Source organism: Octodon degus, unplaced genomic scaffold (genome assembly GCF_000260255.1).
Source record: "Octodon degus isolate 3935 unplaced genomic scaffold, OctDeg1.0 scaffold00192, whole genome shotgun sequence".
NCBI lineage: Eukaryota > Metazoa > Chordata > Mammalia > Rodentia > Octodontidae > Octodon > Octodon degus.
The window spans coordinates 1,898,837-1,917,308 of NW_004524768.1; positions in this window are offsets into that span (position 1 = coordinate 1,898,837).

Genomic DNA, 18,472 nt, shown 5'->3' on the forward strand with positions numbered 1-18,472 from the left:
GCAAATTAAAACAGCACTAAAGGGCCCGGGGAGATGGCTCAGTGGAATAAGTGCTTCCCTGGCAAGCGCAAAGGACTGAGTTCAACCCCCGGTTCCACCAAAAAAAAAAAAAAAAAGAAAAAAAACAACACTAAGATTCCATTACCTTCAAAAAGAATGGCAGTCGTTAAGAGATCAAACAGTGCCCGCAGGGTGGGTGCAACACTCCTACCCATAATCCCAGCATTGGATCATGAATGAATCCCAAACTCTAGAAGCTGCCCCTTGACTGCCTGAGGCTCGAGGAGAACAACTAGACACAGACCGTAACACCTACACGTGCTGCAATGCACACAGCAGCAAATCCCTAGTAGCTAGGTCCTAGAAGCAGCCTGTCCTCCAACATACACCGACCCAGAGACGGTTTGATAAAGAAAATGTGGTACCTGTATATAATGAAATGCTACTTGGCTGTAAAGAATGACAATTTTGAGGCATTTGTGGGAAAGTAGGTGCACCTGGAAAATATAATGGCAAGTGAGATAAACCAGCCGCGGGAGCTTCAAGACCATGTGGTGCCTCTCATTTGACTGGGGCAGAGAACAGACACAGAAAATGATACAGGATGGACAGAAGGGGGCAGGAGATAGGTTTCTTGCAATAGGGGAGAGGTGCAAGGGTGCAGGGGCCGAGAAGGAGGGGAAGTGGTTAGCTCCTGGCTGCTGACTCGCCAACTGTCAGAAATACGACTTTGAGAAAGGGCTGCGTGTCCCAGCGTGTGATTGGTGGTGAGGTCCTACTTACAGTGTGGAGCTTGATGTTTTAGGGGTCACTCCACAGCAGCAGGGATCCAGGTCTGCACTGCGCTGGTTGTGAGCAGAAGATGTGGACCCTGGATGCCCATGCTGTCTTTCTGGGATGGATCTGGAGTTCTGTCCCAGGAGTCTTCCTCTTGCATTCCCTCCAGCTCCCTCTTCAGATTTCTCTTCATTTCCCTCGTGCACACAACCAGGGCCAACATCCTTCTTCTGGAGTCTGTCTCCCCCAAGGCCCCTGCCCAAGGGGAGGCCACATTGCTGCTGTAAAGACCCATAGGGGGCAAGACACCCACAAAAACAAAGCAGCCAGCTCCCAGGGAGACTCCTGCCCCCACTGCTTGAATCCTGACATGTGACAGTGGTCCAGGCAGGGGGGTTGCTGGGGCTGCTGGAGCCCTCAGTGGAAGGCTGGCTGGGAGAGCCTCTGAGGAAGAGGTGGGGAACGGGCTCTGGATGCAAATTCCAGCTCTTATTAATTTCCTTCATTCTGTGTTGGGTCATGGGAGTGGCAAGGCTAATAGTAGTACCTTCTTGTAGTAAGAAGGATGGACTAAGAGCTAAGGATGTTACTAAGGAGCACGTCCCCTGGTGCATGGTGGCATAGTGTCAATTAGAATATCTCCCAGATCTTCATGTGACAAAGACTTTGTCCATGGTCTGTGGCTCTACTTGGAGGTGGCAGAATCCTTAGGAGGCGGGACCTAGTGGGAGGTACCTGGTAGTAGGTGACTTTTCTTTTTTAATTCACTGAGACACAATACCTCATTTTTGTACATTAAAGAAGGGAGGCTTAATGCGCCTCCTGGCTTGGGGAATCATCAGTACACATTTGGCTGGCTTTAAGGTAGAAACTTATAGAAGGGGCTGGTGGAGGAAACCTGCTCACCACATGGCACCAGGAAGAAGGGACAGCAGGGAGGGCTGGGGAGGGAGCGATGCTCTTGAAAGGGGCACTCCAGTAACACATTCTCCTGACCAGGTCCCCTCCTGACAGCGCAGTTAGCTGTGAGCTCAATGATCAGTCTACTGATGGAAAAGTTCCACTGGATCTAACCACATTCCAAAAGCCCCACCTTGGACTGTAGGAGACTTTTGGGGAAGCTTTTAGATTTAAACTAGAGCCAAGGTCTTTGGGTCACTAAAGCACATACACAAAGGGATCCTAGCTTCTCCCCCTTCCTTACCTCCCTCCCTCTTTCATTCCCTCCCTCCCTCCCACCCCCTCCCTCTTTCCCTCCTTCTTCTTCCCCTTTCACCTTCTCTCTTTCCTTATGAGTTGTGGAGTGAGCACACTGCTTTCCACGATGTGCTGCCTTACTATAGCCCCCAAGGCAATTAGGCCACCTTTTCTCTGTGTAAATTTACTCTCTTAGATCATTGTTATAGTGGCAGATAGTTGACTAACATAGAGAACACATGATAGACCTGGTCCTCCCAGGAAGAGGCCAACACTACCAGCTCCCTTTTCTAAGAATCCACTCAGATCTACACACACCACGGGTGGCTCCTTTCCATCATGGCCGCCGGTCTGGACCTGTGATTTCATGGAGTTCATGCTGCTCATGAGCTGCCTGGTGGCTTTCCCACTGCCCCACAGAGGCTGTGTGCCCAAGGTCTTCACAGCCTGACAGCTGACTGTGAGCCTATAGAGACCAGCTGGACTGCCACTGGCCTCCTGCCAGCACCATGGTTCCTCTTGGATAGGACAGAGTGTGTGATATGAGAGCTGGGTCCTCAGGGTGCATCTGCAGCTGGTCCAATCAGGAAAGGCCTTCAGGAGGAGCAGAAGGGGCCTGAGGCTGTTTGTGTATGCATAGTCCATTTCTGCTTGAGGGGTACTCTATCCCTGGAGGCTGCTCAGGGACAGTGTCCTTCCTCTGTCCCCAGCACCCAGCCCCAGCCATGCACACCTCCTTCATGTGTGGGTCAAGTAGTTAGTAAGTTCAGCGTGGTTCCATCCCAGAGCTCTCCGTAGAACCCCAGAATCCTAGAGCTTTTTGAGAGTAAGAAAGACATCCAAAAACTATAAGAGAAATAGAAAGCTGTCTAAGCATGATTTGGGGCTGCTGACATACTGGATGCCTGCCAGCCCTGGTCTGCTCAGCAAACCTTCTGCAGGTTGGGCTCAGCAAGTGTCTTGTGGCTTTTCTGTTCTCACATTAAGGTCAAGCCTTGGATAAAGCATGGGAGACTCATGGCGGGGAGGGAGAGGAACTTAATGTTGTCAGTGACAGTATCAAGAGAGATGGGAGCAGGGCAGGGAGAAGAGAGCAAGGCAGCCTTCAGGAGCATTTGCTGATCTCCAAGTGTACGTGGGGGGAAGAGATGTGGGAAGAATGACCAAAGAGGGAATTTCAGTGTAGCATTCACCTCAGAGAGGACAGAGGTAGGAGACCACTGCTACTGAAGAGTAGGGTCATAAGCCAAGTTATCCTGTTCCTGGATTCATAATACCTTGACCAATACACACGATCCATTTACAAACTAGATGAGAAGATGCAGACTTCTGGGAACACAGGGAGACCCTGGAAGTAATGAGAGGTACAGCGATTGGAAGCTGGGGCCAGGATCACAGCGGGGGCTTCCTTGTCACCATAGGTTTCAGGACAAGGAATACATGCATGTATCCTACAAGTGAGCAAAGCAGAAGGGCCTCTTTTGGTAACCTCTGATGTTATGTGATATTTTAATCGTTTATGAAATCAGAGTGTGAAATAGAAACAAACAGCAGACTGAATGCACCAGTAGTCTTAGCGTCCCACAAGGGGACACCGTGCAGTCTCAAGGACAAACAATGTAAAACTCACTGCAAGCCAGTGACTCTCAGGAATGTTCCCTCAAGAACTGTCCCACACAAATTCACTGATATAAGACGCAAAGTCAGGTCAACCCACTGGACTATGAGTGTCAGAAGAGAGGTCGCCATGGGTACAGGTGGTCTGGAGCAGACAGCTTTGCCAGGAGAGTAGAAATGTGACAGGGTCATTCCTTCAGAAGTAGCTCATCAAGTGAAATATTCCAGGTCCTTCTCATTGCAAAGATTTGCACACAACAAGTCAATACCAGCACCAGAAGTTTATTTGAAAAGTGTGGGGTAAGTGGGTATGGAAGGAAGAATTCAGCTCTGCAGAGCGAATTTTGTCTGAACCAAGAGAAAAAGAAGATAAAAGCAAAAATAATAGTACACATTGCCTCTGAGCAGTGTAATGCTGGATATTGTAGAAACCTAGGGCACAGCTTCCCATGGTGGCTGCTCCTCTTGTACCTTCCACATCTCCTAGGAGCAGGTCAGGAGTCCTGCATCTGGGTCTTAGCCTTGCCCTGTGAGCTTGTGATTGACAGGTCCCACTCGTTTCCCCAGCTGGTGTGCCTTGCCTTCTTCCTTGCCTTTACCTTGCCTTCCTTGCAGAAGGAGCTCCACTTTCTGCAGCAGGCAGCCTCGATGTGGATGTCTGTTTCCTTGGAGCTGCTGAGAATGTCCACTGCAGGCTCCTTGGCACCCTCCCTGGAAGCTTACTTGAGTTTACTTCTCAGCAATTATCACCTGCTTCAAAACTGTGTTTACTGGTCTCCTCACTTGTCTGAAGGGGTTGTGAGCCTGTTCTGTCTGCCATCCAGCCTGGCTGTGGCCTCTAGGAGCCTGTGGGTGAAGAGTGAAGGACACATCACTGAGGTGACTTGGGGAGACAAAGGCCTGCCCATCCGGCTTGCCCACCAGCCCCTTCAGTCACTTTGACTGTACAGTGGCCCCTTTTAAGAATGTTCTGCTGGGCCTGAAGCCCCCTGAGAGCCATGGGCTGTGACCTGGGAGCTGGAGCCATGGTGCAGGGTGGAGGCTCATGGCCTTTTCCTCCCTCCAGTGGCATGCATTTGCAAGCCTCTGTGCAAGAGCCTGTGTATCTGCTCTTCGGCTTCTGTTCTGACTGCAGATGGGGGAAACCCTTCCACTGAAACTCAGATCAAACCACTGGAAACTCCCCAATCCTGTGCAGAGCTTCAAAAGGGGGAGGAGGACAGAATACAGAGCTGTTTAATGCAGTGAAACCTGTGTGCAAGCTCAACACTGTCTTCTAACCTCCTGAATTTGGGGGCACAGGCTCTCTGCATGTGTGCTAACTGCACAGCAGGACTGCGACAACAGACACTGGTTATTTGGATGCAGAGCAGGCAGGCTCTTGGCTGCACTCTCACTGTCACGGAGCTCAGCTTGCCATTTCCTTTCCTCCGGCCCAAGTGGGGCAGCTCGAGCTGGCAGTAGTACATGAAGACTAAGCTAAGACGGTTCAAGGACTCTGGTTCCAGGAGGGAGCGGAGGTCACGGGTGGAGCTTGTGGCAATGCGGTGCTAGGGCATCTCCCAGGAGAGGGGTGTGGATGCCGAGGGCCTGGAGGAGGCATCCCATCTGCGGCCTGCTGTGGGGTCCTGCCCACTTCCTCCCGAGTCAGGACTTTCAAATCACGCTCATTTCTGTTCTCTGATGAGAAAAATAAAGAGGCACGCCTCAGTCAGTGTGTAGTGGCAAGAAATACGGCGTGAGAGACAATGAATTAGATTTCAATTGTATTTTTTGTCAAAAAATCATGTAATTGCCTCATGAATGGAATCACTTTTGAACTTGAAGCTCAGCATGTCTTCAAATGGCTCCATTGTTCTCACAGCCTAGAGGGGTTGCCCTTTTCACTCACAGAGCACCTGCTGCCCCTCATTCCCTCTTTCCCTGAAAGTAAGACCTAGTTGGAAAATAATCAGCCTCACAAACTAGAGGTCGAAAGCACCAGTCCCAGTCAGCCTACCCCTGCGGCACCTGCCTTACAGAGCAGTCCCCGAGCAAGAGGACAGGGAGGGCAGCTGAGGCAGAATCGGTTAGATATATGGAAGGGACGGCAGCCAGCAGGGCTTTGCCTAACCAAACTGAGGTGAGCTCTGTGGGACTAGGTCTTTGTGAAAAGCGTCCTGCAGGAGAGACTCGTGAGTGTTTGAGCCGCCCAGGAACATGGGTCTCACGCAAGAGTCAGACTGCAGTTTCCCTGCCTAAATCTCTCAGTTTCCCAGGTCAGGGCCAAAGGACCCTGCACAAAGAAACAGCCATCAGCTGTCAGTCTAGCCACTGAGAAATGGCAGTGGCTGCATTTTCCTTTCGCCTTCTGTTCAGAACAATCGTACATATTCTGGGCTCCTTTTACCAGCTGGCCACATGGAATCACAGGGGCTGGGTAGGGCGCTTGGCCTGGCAGGGCCAGGTGTGCGTCTCACCCTCAAACACTCTAACTGCAGTTGACAGAAGCTGCTTTGCTGTGCAGTCACAGGGCTTAGAAGCCAGCCTTCCTGAAACCTAGGGACTCACCCAGTCCACATCTTGGATTTATAGACATTACGACTATAGTTGAGAAGTTTCATGTATCCATGTACTGAATGGGAGGGAAACACAAAACTGGTCATTTTGAGTAAGTTTTGGAAAATTCAAGTGCAATTTCATTTAGCTTAAAAGGAATTAGTTTGTTCATAGTTTGCCAAAATGCATATTTAGAAATGTCATGGAAATCTCTGATAGGATTGCATTTTTAGAGATTAGCTGATGTTTATTTTCTTGCTACTGGGCTCTCCCTGGAAAGAAAATAAAGAGGAAACATCTTCCTCACTTGGGAAGGCAGTGAGGGCTCTGCTCAAGGAGCCGTGGACACTGGATGTTGTGCTGCACTGGGGGCTGATGGGAAGGCATGAGGCCAGGCTCTGCAGAGAGCCAGGTGGCTTGGGAGGGCAGTCCCAAGAGGCACCCACCTGGAACAGCAGGCTGGCTGGTGGGAGCCCTGGAGGGGATGCTTTGAAGGGAAAAGACGGTGGCCTGGTTCTTCATTTTCCTGGACAGTGTACGTGTCAGATATCCCAAGGGGCAGAGGTAGAGCCATCAGTTTCAATTGAATCTGCTCTTTCTCTTTCTGCTTGAAAGTGGGGGATGGAGCCAAATCTGCTTCACCTTAGAAAAGGTATGTATTTCTTTCGTGTCATTGGCCCAGTGCCTCTCTTGGACTTTTTATCTGATGAATCCACAAAATAAATATATCCTACACATAAACCATTAGCTCTGTGTTGCTCATCTTTGTGGTCCTGGAGTTCGAGCCTGGGCCTTGAATGCTGGGCCAGGACTTTATCACTGTCATACTCTCTATCCCACAGGCCATATAGCTGGCTGGTAAATTTCCTAAAATCCCTAGATGTGGAGCGAGGGGAGGGAGAAGGACAGAATCCCTCACCTGGTATCCGTGGTTCCCTGAAAACAAACCCTGGTGTTATTCCACAGACAGGAGGTCCACAAAGGCACCCCTGCTGCCAGCCAGGCTCGCTGAGCTTGGCTTTGGGGGAGGCACATTCAATTTTCTCTTCCTGTTAGAGATGTGGAGCTGCAGCAGCTCCCTTGAACGGGATTGGGCAAGGGTGGATGCCTGACTTTGAGCAGAGGGACCCAGAGAATGGGAGCAGGGATCCCTAGCCATCCTGGGGCTGCCACTTGAGGAGGAGAAGGCATCTCTGTTCTGAGACTGAAAGCCAAGCTCTGCCCATGAGGAGCAATCTGCGGTATTGTGGGTCCCAGTCATTCCCAGAAACACTGTGACCACAGGTACATCTGAGTCACCGTGAAAGAAACACCCCCTGGCTGGCTGGATCTCAGGCAAGTGACCATCTGAACTCTGATTCTTTCCATCTAAGCCCTGGGGATACTGGCAGGAGGAGGTCCCAACCTGGAGGTGTTTGTGGGGTACAGATAGACAAGGTTTGGGTGTTGGAAACCATCAGTCTATGGGCCTGGGGCCCCCCACCCACTTCTCGTGGAAGGGTGGAGAAATGCTGCGCATGCGCTCTCGTTGTTTCTGGACACAGCACCAGAAGAGGGAAGCCCTGGGCTCTTTCCTGAAGGGATGCGCGCAGCCCGCATACACACGCGGTGCGGGAGGCATCTCTTCCATTGATGAAGACCTGGCTCTTTTCTTCTGCCCTGCTCCTCTTCCATCCAAAGCCTGCCTTGGCCGTTGTGAAGGCTGCCCCCATCCCACAGGCAGCTTCGTGGGGACAAAGGCCTAGAGCTTTTCTCTCCTCCTGCTGCTTGGCCCCGTTGTCTATCACTCATCTTGAAATCGAAACCCCCTTTGGTTAAATGCACAGGCTTGAGCCTCCTCCCAGGGAGCTCCTTTGATAAACAGGTGAGGCTCCTTGATCTCCAGTCTTGTACCCTCCCAGGGCTCCTTTGATCCTCAAGGTTGTCTTCTGGCCTGCCAGCTGGGCGGCCCAGGGGCTGATACCAGGACCTCACATCTTTCCAGGATGGCTTTGGGCTGGGCTTCTGAGGGAAGAGACTTACTTCCAATTGGAAAGGGTGTCTATCCACCCGTACCATCAGGGCTGCAATGCCAGAGAAAATGGTGTTGCTAGCAGATCCGTGTGGGGCCCATGACTTGGCTCCAACCCAGTGAGGATCCCCAGATAAACAGCCCACAAGGAACTGGTGGGAGAGGCACAGTTGGGAGGAAGGGTTTCCTCCTCTTCCTCCTCTCCCCTCCTTTCCCTCTTCCTCCTGCAGGACCCTGAGATAGGAGCTGTTAACACATCAAAGGGAAGTCGGAGGGAGCAGCCAGCACTCCCAGTTGGCAAGCTGGTGTTACAGGTGGGGAATCCGGGCACCTACCTGGAGCTGAATGGGGGTAGGAGGAAGGTAAGGGTGTCTTTAGAAGTGAGGGAGACTGGCAGGAGGGAGGGGAGGTTTCCAAACGCTGGTGGGAGGAACAGTTTGGGGTGATGAGTTTTAAGGACAGAATGAAGGCAGGTTGGCCTTACCGTCCTCACTCTGAGCAGGTGGGATTGAATCTCCTACAGTCTGGCTGCTTTGGTGGGCTTTTCCAAGTTGATTTCAGCCTGGGTGTGATGGCTCACTACAGCTCCTGGGAGGCTGAAGCAGGAGGACCATCATGAATTCTAGGCTAGCTGAGGTTACCTAGGGAGACCCAGTCTCAACAAAACCAAAGTAAACCAAACCAAAACACTCCCCCTCCTCCAATAAAGCTAGTTTAGAAGAGAGGGGGCAGTGCATGACTTTTACTGAAGGCCTTCGGGAGAGCCAGCGAGTGTGTCTGTGTCACACATCAGTAACAAAACTCGATAAATATATTGTTAAATACTTCTGTGTTTCAGCAAATGATCTCCATCCTTGTGAGGACACATCTTCCTTCTTCATGGGGCTGTTTCTTGAGATGTTCCCCACCGCACAGGCATGTTGAGCTCTGGCACTCTGCTCAGCAAGGATCAACATCCAAAGGGCTATGCGCACAGGCCGACACCCAGCCTCTGGAGTCCATCGGCCCCCACTGGCTTTTAGAAACCTTGTGCAGGAACACAGGTTCTTGCTGATTAAGTGAATCATTCTGCTGTGTGCTGCCACATCAGGCCACTGAACTGGGCACTTTACTGAAGTAGACAAGAGGCACTTTCTTATTCGATAGTCACAGTATTCCTGAGAAGTTGGCACAAAAGAGAAAGCTGAGGCTGCGAGGAATGGAGTCCAAAGTTGTGCAGTGAAAAAACCCAGTGGGGTCAGACTCAAAACACCCTTGGCTCCCACGACTCCTTCAGCTGAGTGACCTCCCTGCTGGCAACACTGGCTACACTGTTTCACAGTGGAGAGTGCATTTTGTACATAAAACCATGACCCTATGACAGTCCTACCCAAACTACATGAGCTGAAGTTAAGTTATATGTGCTGTAAGTGGCACATGACTTAGTATAGAGGTCTATGAATGCTGCTCATGAGTGAAGACTTGGAGCTGGAATGTCGTCTGAGTTTAAAATCACCTGGAACAAACTGAACATTGTTACAAAGTTCTACCATTCTTTTCAGCCCAGATCTAAACTTGATGCTCAGGGGCTGATGAGTCTGGGAAATCCAACAATGATATAATCATGGTACATGGTAGTCATATGTTTTTTTCAGTTTTTAGCACATTCAAATTATTCTTAGAGATATTCTCATACACACTGCTTAAAGGAAACTTTGCATCTTGTAATAATAGCGCTGTATGGAAGCTTGACATTTGTCTTCAGAGTGTGTGAGCCTCGCATGTGTTACAAAACTTGCTAACATCCTAAGAAAGTAAGCCAAACCCTTATCTTCTGCTTGCATACTCCAATTCAGTGCTTTCTATAGATTTGTTCTTATTTATTTGTTTATTATGCATTTATATTCCATACCATTTCCAGAGGTTGTACCAGGCCCTATAAAGCAAAAGCTAAAAAGATTTGGCCTCACCCGTGCTCTAGGTGGCATGTCACACAGTAAGGAGGCTGGGGACCATGCAGTACCACATGCAGGCTAGATGCAGGGATGACAGCATGGACATAGGTGGAATTGCTGCAGAAGACAGGAAGGTACCCAAACCTGGAGACATGTGCGCTGAAGCACAGAGCATCCCCCCGGGACGTGCATTTGGTGGCCAGAAAGAAGAGCGGGCTTCTGGGGGTGTCCAGAGAGTGCAAGAAGTTGGAGGAGCTGAGCAAACAACAATCAGGTGTCCCTACCTGAGATGGGCCACGCACCCCACAACTAGGCCTTAGAACTTATCCTATAAATCTGTGAGTCCTAAACCAAGCTTCAGAACAATGGAGCTCTGTGGATCTAGTCCCAGAAATGTAGGAGTTTTCTCTGGCTTTTATTTTTATCTTAGATTATCAGTATCATCATCATTGCTGTTTCATGAGAGTTGGATGTTAAATGCACCTTCATTCTGTACTTTCTGGCTTTTCATATTGTAGCTATTTTAAAGCAAATGATGACAGGAATGCGCCAGATAGTCATAAAAGATAACCGAGGCCACCTGGGCTCAGAGATCTCATGGATCTTCATGATGCCAGCATTTCAATTGAGGGTGGTTTTATGCCAAATAAGGCAAAAACGATGTCCCAAAGTCTGACAGATTATCCATAAAAGGGTAGAGGACACACAGCAATCCCAGGGACAGTCCAGAGTGGTGCTGGAGCAGACTAGGGTGGGGATGGGTCTCATTTTCAGATGCAGGTCAGTGTGACTGCTTTTCAGATGGTTCCTTCTGAGGCCAACGTGTCTTCAGAGGTCTTCAAAGTCTCCATGGAAAGCAGCCAGGAGGGAACTGTGGGGGCCTTAGCCTCCTGCAGCCCTCTTCTGGTTCTGTAGGCTCAGCTATTTGGGTTAGCTTTCCAGTGAAAGTTACCTGAGCATTGTTTTCCTAGGAGGAATACGGTTTCTGAATGCTCTGCTTTAGCCACACTACAGGGAACTGAGGGCACACACCTGAATGATTAAGGTGGCAGTGTCCAGGGAAGCTGAGGCATGTTCTAGTCTGTGTGCGTGCCTTGCCTTGTGACTGTCTCCGTGCCTATCCTGTGCACATGTGTGCCTGGTGCATGTGTACTGTATGCCTCTGTGAGTATCTGTGTGCTCTTGTGTGAAAGGTTGTATCCCCATTTGTGCGTTCATGGGTGAGTATGTATGTACTGTCTGTCTTTGCTTTTGCAAAGGGGGCAACCTCAGACACCCGAGTGTCATTTCTGCGGAACCAGCATGGTGTGGGCATGTAGAAGAAGTTCCAAGTCCTGCCTGGCTGATGAGGAAAGGGGGCCTACTGCCCCAGTCACTGGCTTCCTCAGAGGTATGGATGACGCAAGACTGACTGAGGCCACAGCTCAGGAGCTCTGCTCTACAGTCTGATTGTGTGCACAGCCTCCTGACCCGAGTGCCTGTGACCTGTGCTCCAAAGATCCAGATCTGCCTGGGGTCCAGGATGGAAGCCCCATGGTGGCGAGTGAGGCCCGGGTGTCAGTGGGTGAAGGCTCAGGGGAATGCCCCCTCCCCTGGGGCTTACCTTCACTGGGGAGATGTGCATTTTCCTTCTTGTGGTTTTGAGTGTTCACGGTTTTCCCCATTAGAATATTTTCCCTGTGATCATACGGAGCAGGCTTGTTTCATGTGTGATCTCACCTGGCAGGACCAGCCCCTGGCACACGCCCTTCCAAGTACACTTACCTGTCTTCCCCAGGGAGACAGGCCTGATTCATACCTCAGAGATTTTGAGGGAACCCAACCCAAGGCATATGCACGAAGTGAACTAGGTGCAAATTCCATGCTATGCTCATGGCAGCTGTGCAGTTATAAAACCAAACAGCTCTTTAAATTAGTAGCAGATGACAGGGCTGGGGAGATAGTTTGGCAGTGTAAGCACCTGCCTTGCATGTGCCTGGGTTTGATCCTTGGTACCATGTGCAGTGTTGGCCCAGGAACCCCAGGTGCACCATGCTGACTACCAAAACCAGGTGTGGTGGCGCACATTTGCAATCCCAGTGCTGAGACAGGAGGATCACTGTGAGTCTGAGCTTCATAGTGAGACCCTGTATCAAATAAATAAATAAATATTTTAAAAAATTTAGAAAACAACAACAGCAACAACAACAACAAAAAAAAGCAAAAAAGTTGAAAACCAATGAAGGTGGCAGCCCTTCATGGTAGGTGGTGGTGAACCTATTGTGCCACCATGTGCGGCGGCTGTTCCGAGAAGGCAGGCCTGGACTGTAGTGGTATAGTGGCTCTGGTCCTCCCCTGGCACTGACCTCTGGATGCGCCGCTGCTGGCCACGAGGGCTCCCGGTGTGAGCAGCGACAGGCCATTGACCGTGGCCTCTCCTCTAGAGACCTTCTGGACTCTGACCTGACCTGAGCATCTGCCGAGTTCCAGTGTCCACACCGCAGTGCCCAGGGCTGCCCGCTGACACCACATGGCTCAGAATGGATATTACTTTCTGAGTTCAGTGTATCTTGTAATTAAAACAAATTTTGTGTAAAAATGTACATAATGTAAAACATACCATTTTGACCATTTTCAAGTGTACAGTTCAATGGCAGTAAGAACATTTGCACAGCTGCCCAGCTGTCACCACCATCCTGTTCCAGAATGTTCTCATCTTCCCAACGGAAACTGTGCCTGTGACAGTAATCCTGCCCCCACCTCCTGCCCCATAGCTCTAACGGACAACATTCTCTTTTGTTTCTCTGCAGATTGGACCCTTCATCCTAGGTGTCTCACACAAAGGCCTCATGGCAAGTTTAGCATGCTTCACACATGTTGGAGCAGGTGTGACAATTCTGTTCCTCTGTGAGGCTGGCTCACATTCCCCTTATGAACAGACCACATTTTCTCTGTCCATACCTTGGTCATGGACACTTGGGTCATGTCCATGTCTTGATTGTGAGTAGTAACACACACACAGCCCTCTGGGACCACAGGGTCCCAAGGTCTGCCGTAGTCCCTGCTTTCAGTGATTTTGCATATCCATGGCAGATTAACATTGGGTGATGACATGATAACGTAATGTGCTTTCAGTGATTCTTTTAGAGAAAGATTATCATAGAAAAGAGAATACAAATCTAGAAAACATCTACTAGTCACTTCAAGTCTCTCTTCAGATCAAGGGATCTGTAGATGCTGTGTAAGGAAGGCCACCTATCCTGGTTTGGTTCCCATAGAAGGAGATTTGAGACAGTGACATGGGCATGAAGCAGAGCGGTGGATGACAGGGGTTATGCGGAGTGTGAGCCCAGACAGGAAGGTGAGTGTGGAGGTGGAGGTCTGCAGGGAAGGCCGCGGGTCCTTGGTGTGGTGCCTGTAGCCCTAGAGAGACTCCTGAAGCACAGCGGGCTCTGTCCTGCACAGTGACCTTGGGCAGGGCACCCTGGTGCAGGGCAGGGGTCAGTACCTCCCTGTAGGACATGAAGGAGTACTTTGTCTCCAGAGGCTCTCAAAACAAATGCTGGGCCACATGGTCTGCTGTTGCTTTCCATCCTCATGCGCCAGCAGTTTGGATGATACTGGTGATGGAAACACTCCCTGGAAGACGTGTGTATTCCAAAGAAGGGCTTGGAGGACTCCTGTCAAAGTTTAGTGATGTATATGGAAGCTTCAGACTGGTACCCTCTGTTGCTTATGCCTCAATAAACGCCAGGCTGTCTTTCCCCTTATCCCTGGGGGACACCGTCTAAGCCCCACTGTGGACAGTGTGGAACCCTAGAAGAACTGGGATTTTCCTGTACACCCATTCCTGAGATAAAGTTTAATTTCTAAATTAGACACAGTAAGAGATAAATAAAAGTGCCTAATAATGAAGTACTACAGTTTTCTTTCTAATACAGAGTCAAGGCAAATAGGAGTTTGGGGCCATGGTCAACTGCTGGTAGCTGACACCAGGAACAGGGAATCCATGGATAAAAGAGGGCCCCTGCCCCCAACACAAACATGGATTTGGGAAGTCCCTATGTTTGGTTCTGGGGGGTTGAGAACGGCTTAGGATCCTCTAGTCCCCTGCAGGTGGTGCGTAACCCGCCTTGGGCACACCTGTTTCTCCATTTGGACAGTTGGCCTACAAAGACAAAACCCATACTCAATGACTGTCATTCTGTCCTTCGGTAGACTGCGGGCGTGATGCAGGCTGCATGCTGGGGAAGTGATTTTGTTTGTCTAAGTCTGTGCACAAAATGGACCTGTGTCCTGTCCCAGTTCCTTCTGGCCTTTTCACCTGAGAGGACAGAGTGCTGATGTGCTCTGCTTAGGTACTGACCCAGGGGCTCACCTGTGAAGGGGCTGAGACACATGGCCTCCTGGGCTTGGCAGCCGTTACATCTGTTCATGTGTCTGGGGTTCGCCTCGCTGGCTGTTTGTAGAACTTGGGGTCTCACTGTAAAGAAGCACAAGCCAGTCCTTGAGGAGAGAAGCCAGTTGTGTGGCATTTCTTAGATGCAGCGTGGCACTGTGGCTCGGGAATGGCTTTGAGGAATAGCATGGTGTTGTGAGGATAGAAACTTCATTCAGCTACGGGGCCTTCAGGAGTGACTAGCACTAGATAAATTCATCAGAGTAGAGCTTGCATGACCAAGGTGGCTTTATAAGAAGAGGAAGAGGCTGGAGGACCCATCTACACATGTGTCCTCCTCCCCTGGCACGTGCCACTGTTTGTCGCCCATGTGGAGGCACTTCCTGCATGGCTCCTTGGACTTCTAGGCTGTGAGATAGACAAACCTCTTTTTATAAATTACCCAGCCTTGGGTGTTTTCATAGTTGTGAGAAACAAACTAATACGTATCTCTGGACCCCTCCTGAAATGTATCCTGAAGGTACTATTTCTTTTTTTTCTTTTGGTCAAACAACTCTTGATAGTCATATTTTTAAACAATTTTTATTAATTTTAATGAGAAAGAAATAGCAATGAGACAGTTTCAAAAACAGGTTAGTAGGAAGGTTACACTAATTAATATATTGCATATTGTTGTGTTTTTTATTTTAATTTTTAATTTTATTTTATTGAGAAATAAATATCGATGAGACAGTTTCAAAATTTATTAATAGGACAATTTCAATAACTAATACATTGTTCATTGTTATCTTCTTAGTGGTTAATCCAAAGTACAAGATGCAGACAGGATATCCTGTCCAAACACTATTAGTACAAATCTTTCTTCTCATTGAATTAAGCGAAAGTAGTTATATATCTATCCTAACTATTCTGCATATACAGATACAAAATGGTCCTTCCTTTGTATTGCCTTTTTTTGTTTAGTCCTGTCAGAAACAGATATTCCACTGGCATCTAAATACTGTAGGTGTGTGAATTCCGCAAAACAATCCAAAACACTCTAGCAGTCCACAATAGTAGTGGGTTATCCACAGAAGTTGTTGACTTGAGCCTTTCATAGCTCAGCATATTACTATGGCTTTACTTTATATACCTCATTTTTATACTTTTCTGCTGGATGGTTAAGATCAAGATAAAGCAAGACCTATATAACAAGAAATGTAATTTTTGTATCTGATAAGGTCAGTCAAGTCCCCTCAGGATTTATCCTGTAAACCTGTACTGCACTTTGCAGATCCTTTGTCAGTGTCAGCCATGTGGATGAGTCATGGCCATTGCTTGACCAATTTTCTCTCTGTGAAAGCCTGAGAGAATGTTTTCTCTCCATGTGACTCTCCTTAGGCACGCTCTACATCATCAACCACATTGCTCTGTGGCCCCATAGTCTCCTTGATCTGAAAATTTGGGACACAACTGAGTTACATGATGTTTCAGTGTAGGTTCTCCTATGTCGTGAGTCTTCACTGACCTTGAAAAGTTATGGTCAAAATGTTGGCTGTCCTAGTAGCCCTTCTATTTTTCTAATTTTTGGTCTGCAAACTTAAGTTGTTAGCCCTTCAGAAGAGAAGCTTATTATGACCCTACATCTTATACAGTTGGGTTTAACTTCACTATCTGTCTGAATATCAAACATTTTAGGCATAACATGGAACAGGCATTTTCCATCAAGTATTGATATGTTAAACATTAAGTCCCTACAGAATATGGAGACAAAAATTTAAAAAATGAAAAATATTTAAAGAATAGGAATAAACAATTACATATTTTTACACAGGAATTTAGAAATTTAACCATATACAGCATTGTAGCAGGACAGTCCTGTGACATTTTTTTTTCTTTTACTTGTGTATTTTTTTCATTTATTACCTATTTAAAAAAACAACTTTTACTTGTGAGACAGTATGGTAATAACTGGTATGTCATGACAAGAAGTATGTATTTAGAAGACTAGAATGACAAGTGTTCCAAGCATGACCCTTCTATTACACATTGCTATCTTCAGTGTAGTTGCTTGGTTCACAGGTATCAGCATGTCTAGTTAGTCAGGGTGAGAATCCTACCAATTAACTGCTATTTTCAACAACCTGATGATATTTCTCAGGATCATTTCCTTGCCCATCTTGTGTGTATAAATGTATGGCTTTGTCCCTGTCCTGTTTCCCAGGTTTTCTCCTTGCCCTCTCCTCATTGTCCAGTGCTCAAGTTCCCGCTTTCCTTTTAATTGTGTTATACCTTCCTATTTGTATTTCTTCTTTTGAGTTCTTATACAAGGGAGACTATAGGATATTTACACATGTGTGTCTGGTTTATTTCACTTATGAGTACATTAAAGGTGCTATTTCTAATCTGATCTAATATTGATATTTTGTTCTTATGGAAATAAATTTCTTGCAACAAATGTTTCCTGAAGCTTAGTCATTCATGATCAAATTGTCCTAATCACAGCAACTAAAATAAGTATGACTTATGTGCAAAGTAACTGGTCCTGGAAACACAACTTTGTATCTTCTCCACTGCCCTTTTAGTCTTTCTCTGGGGCTGGCCAGATGAAGACGGGGTTAGCTTCTCCACCTGCCCCTGCCCTTTGGGGTTAGCTGGCTCTCAGCCGCAGGTGGCACCCTTTTTTTCGGGCTGGAGGTTCATGTTTTCTATTGCCTGCAACAATCAAGGAAGGGTTCACGTTTTCTATTTTCCCTCTTGAGCTCCTTCCTCATCCTTTCGATCTTTGCTAGAGTGAGAGGTGGCTAGAGAGAGGACAGGGATGGAAGTGGAGACTTGGGCAAAGGGTGGGTCTGGTGGGGGCTCCGGGGGACCCTGAAGCTCCCTCCTGGTCCCTGGGGTCTGCTGTGGCTAGCACACTTCTATTCTCATGGTTCAGAATTCAGTGCTTCCCTTCTCTCATATGCCCAGAGAGTATACTTGGAAGTGAATTGGCAGTATCACCCTCCTGCATCTAGGCTGGGCCAAGTGTCCCTGCTAGAACCACTTGCCACTGAGTCCCAAGGATAGGGATAGTTTTCTCATGTGAATATTCTGTGTAGGTGGCAGGTGGGTCTCATTTGTTACATCTTTTTTTTTTTTTTAATTTCAGGGAAGGGTCTACAGGATGTTCAGGGTCTCACTACTAGATCACTCATAGTGATCTGCCTGTTTACAGCCTCCGAAGAGCTGAGATCATAGGCGTGCGCCACTACTCCCAGTCTCAATTGCTGTCTCAGCGCACCCTGGGGCCAGGGCTGGAGTGGCAGGCCCTAGGATAGAACCCCTGGCCCCTGTGCCTGCTGGCAGGTACTTTAATCCGCTGAGCTATGTGACCAGCCCTCATCTGTCACATCTTGAGGGTTAAAGTAGGCACATTGGCTTTAGCCAATGTCACTGTCCCCAGGAGACCCTGTTGTACAAGAAGGAAGATGGCCCCAGTCAGCATGGTCAATGGTCTAGGCCCTGTGCTTAAAGATGAGGGAGAGTCTTCCAGCTGCAAGGTTCTGGATGGTCTTGAAATCGAACATCCAGTTGTGTATGGAGGCCACAGCAGGGAGCGATGCTGCATTAGAGGTGTCTGGAATGGGAAGGAGCACAGGAGTGGGTCCATCCATGGGCTCAACTGTGACAGTGCCCCACAGCTCAAGGGTTTGTGGAGAGATAGGCCTGTGTCCCTTGGAGGCAGAGAGGCTCTGCTCCTGCCCAGAGCTGTCTGTTTCCTAGCAGACATATGCCTACTGGTCCTCTGAAACTTCCCCAAATGTTCTGGGCTCCGTGGAGTGAAGCATTATTCATAAATGTATAATCTGCTTTCATCAGAAGAGTGAAATAGGATGGCCCTTTCATAGACGTATACCCCGAGGCACACTGGATCTGCCTTTCACAATTTTAATAAAGTGAAACATTTTGGAAAACAAGCAAAAAAGAGTTTACCTTTGCTCTCCTTTCCCTTGTTTTCTATTCTTTCATTTTCATTTAATTACTTTTTTTTTTTTTTTT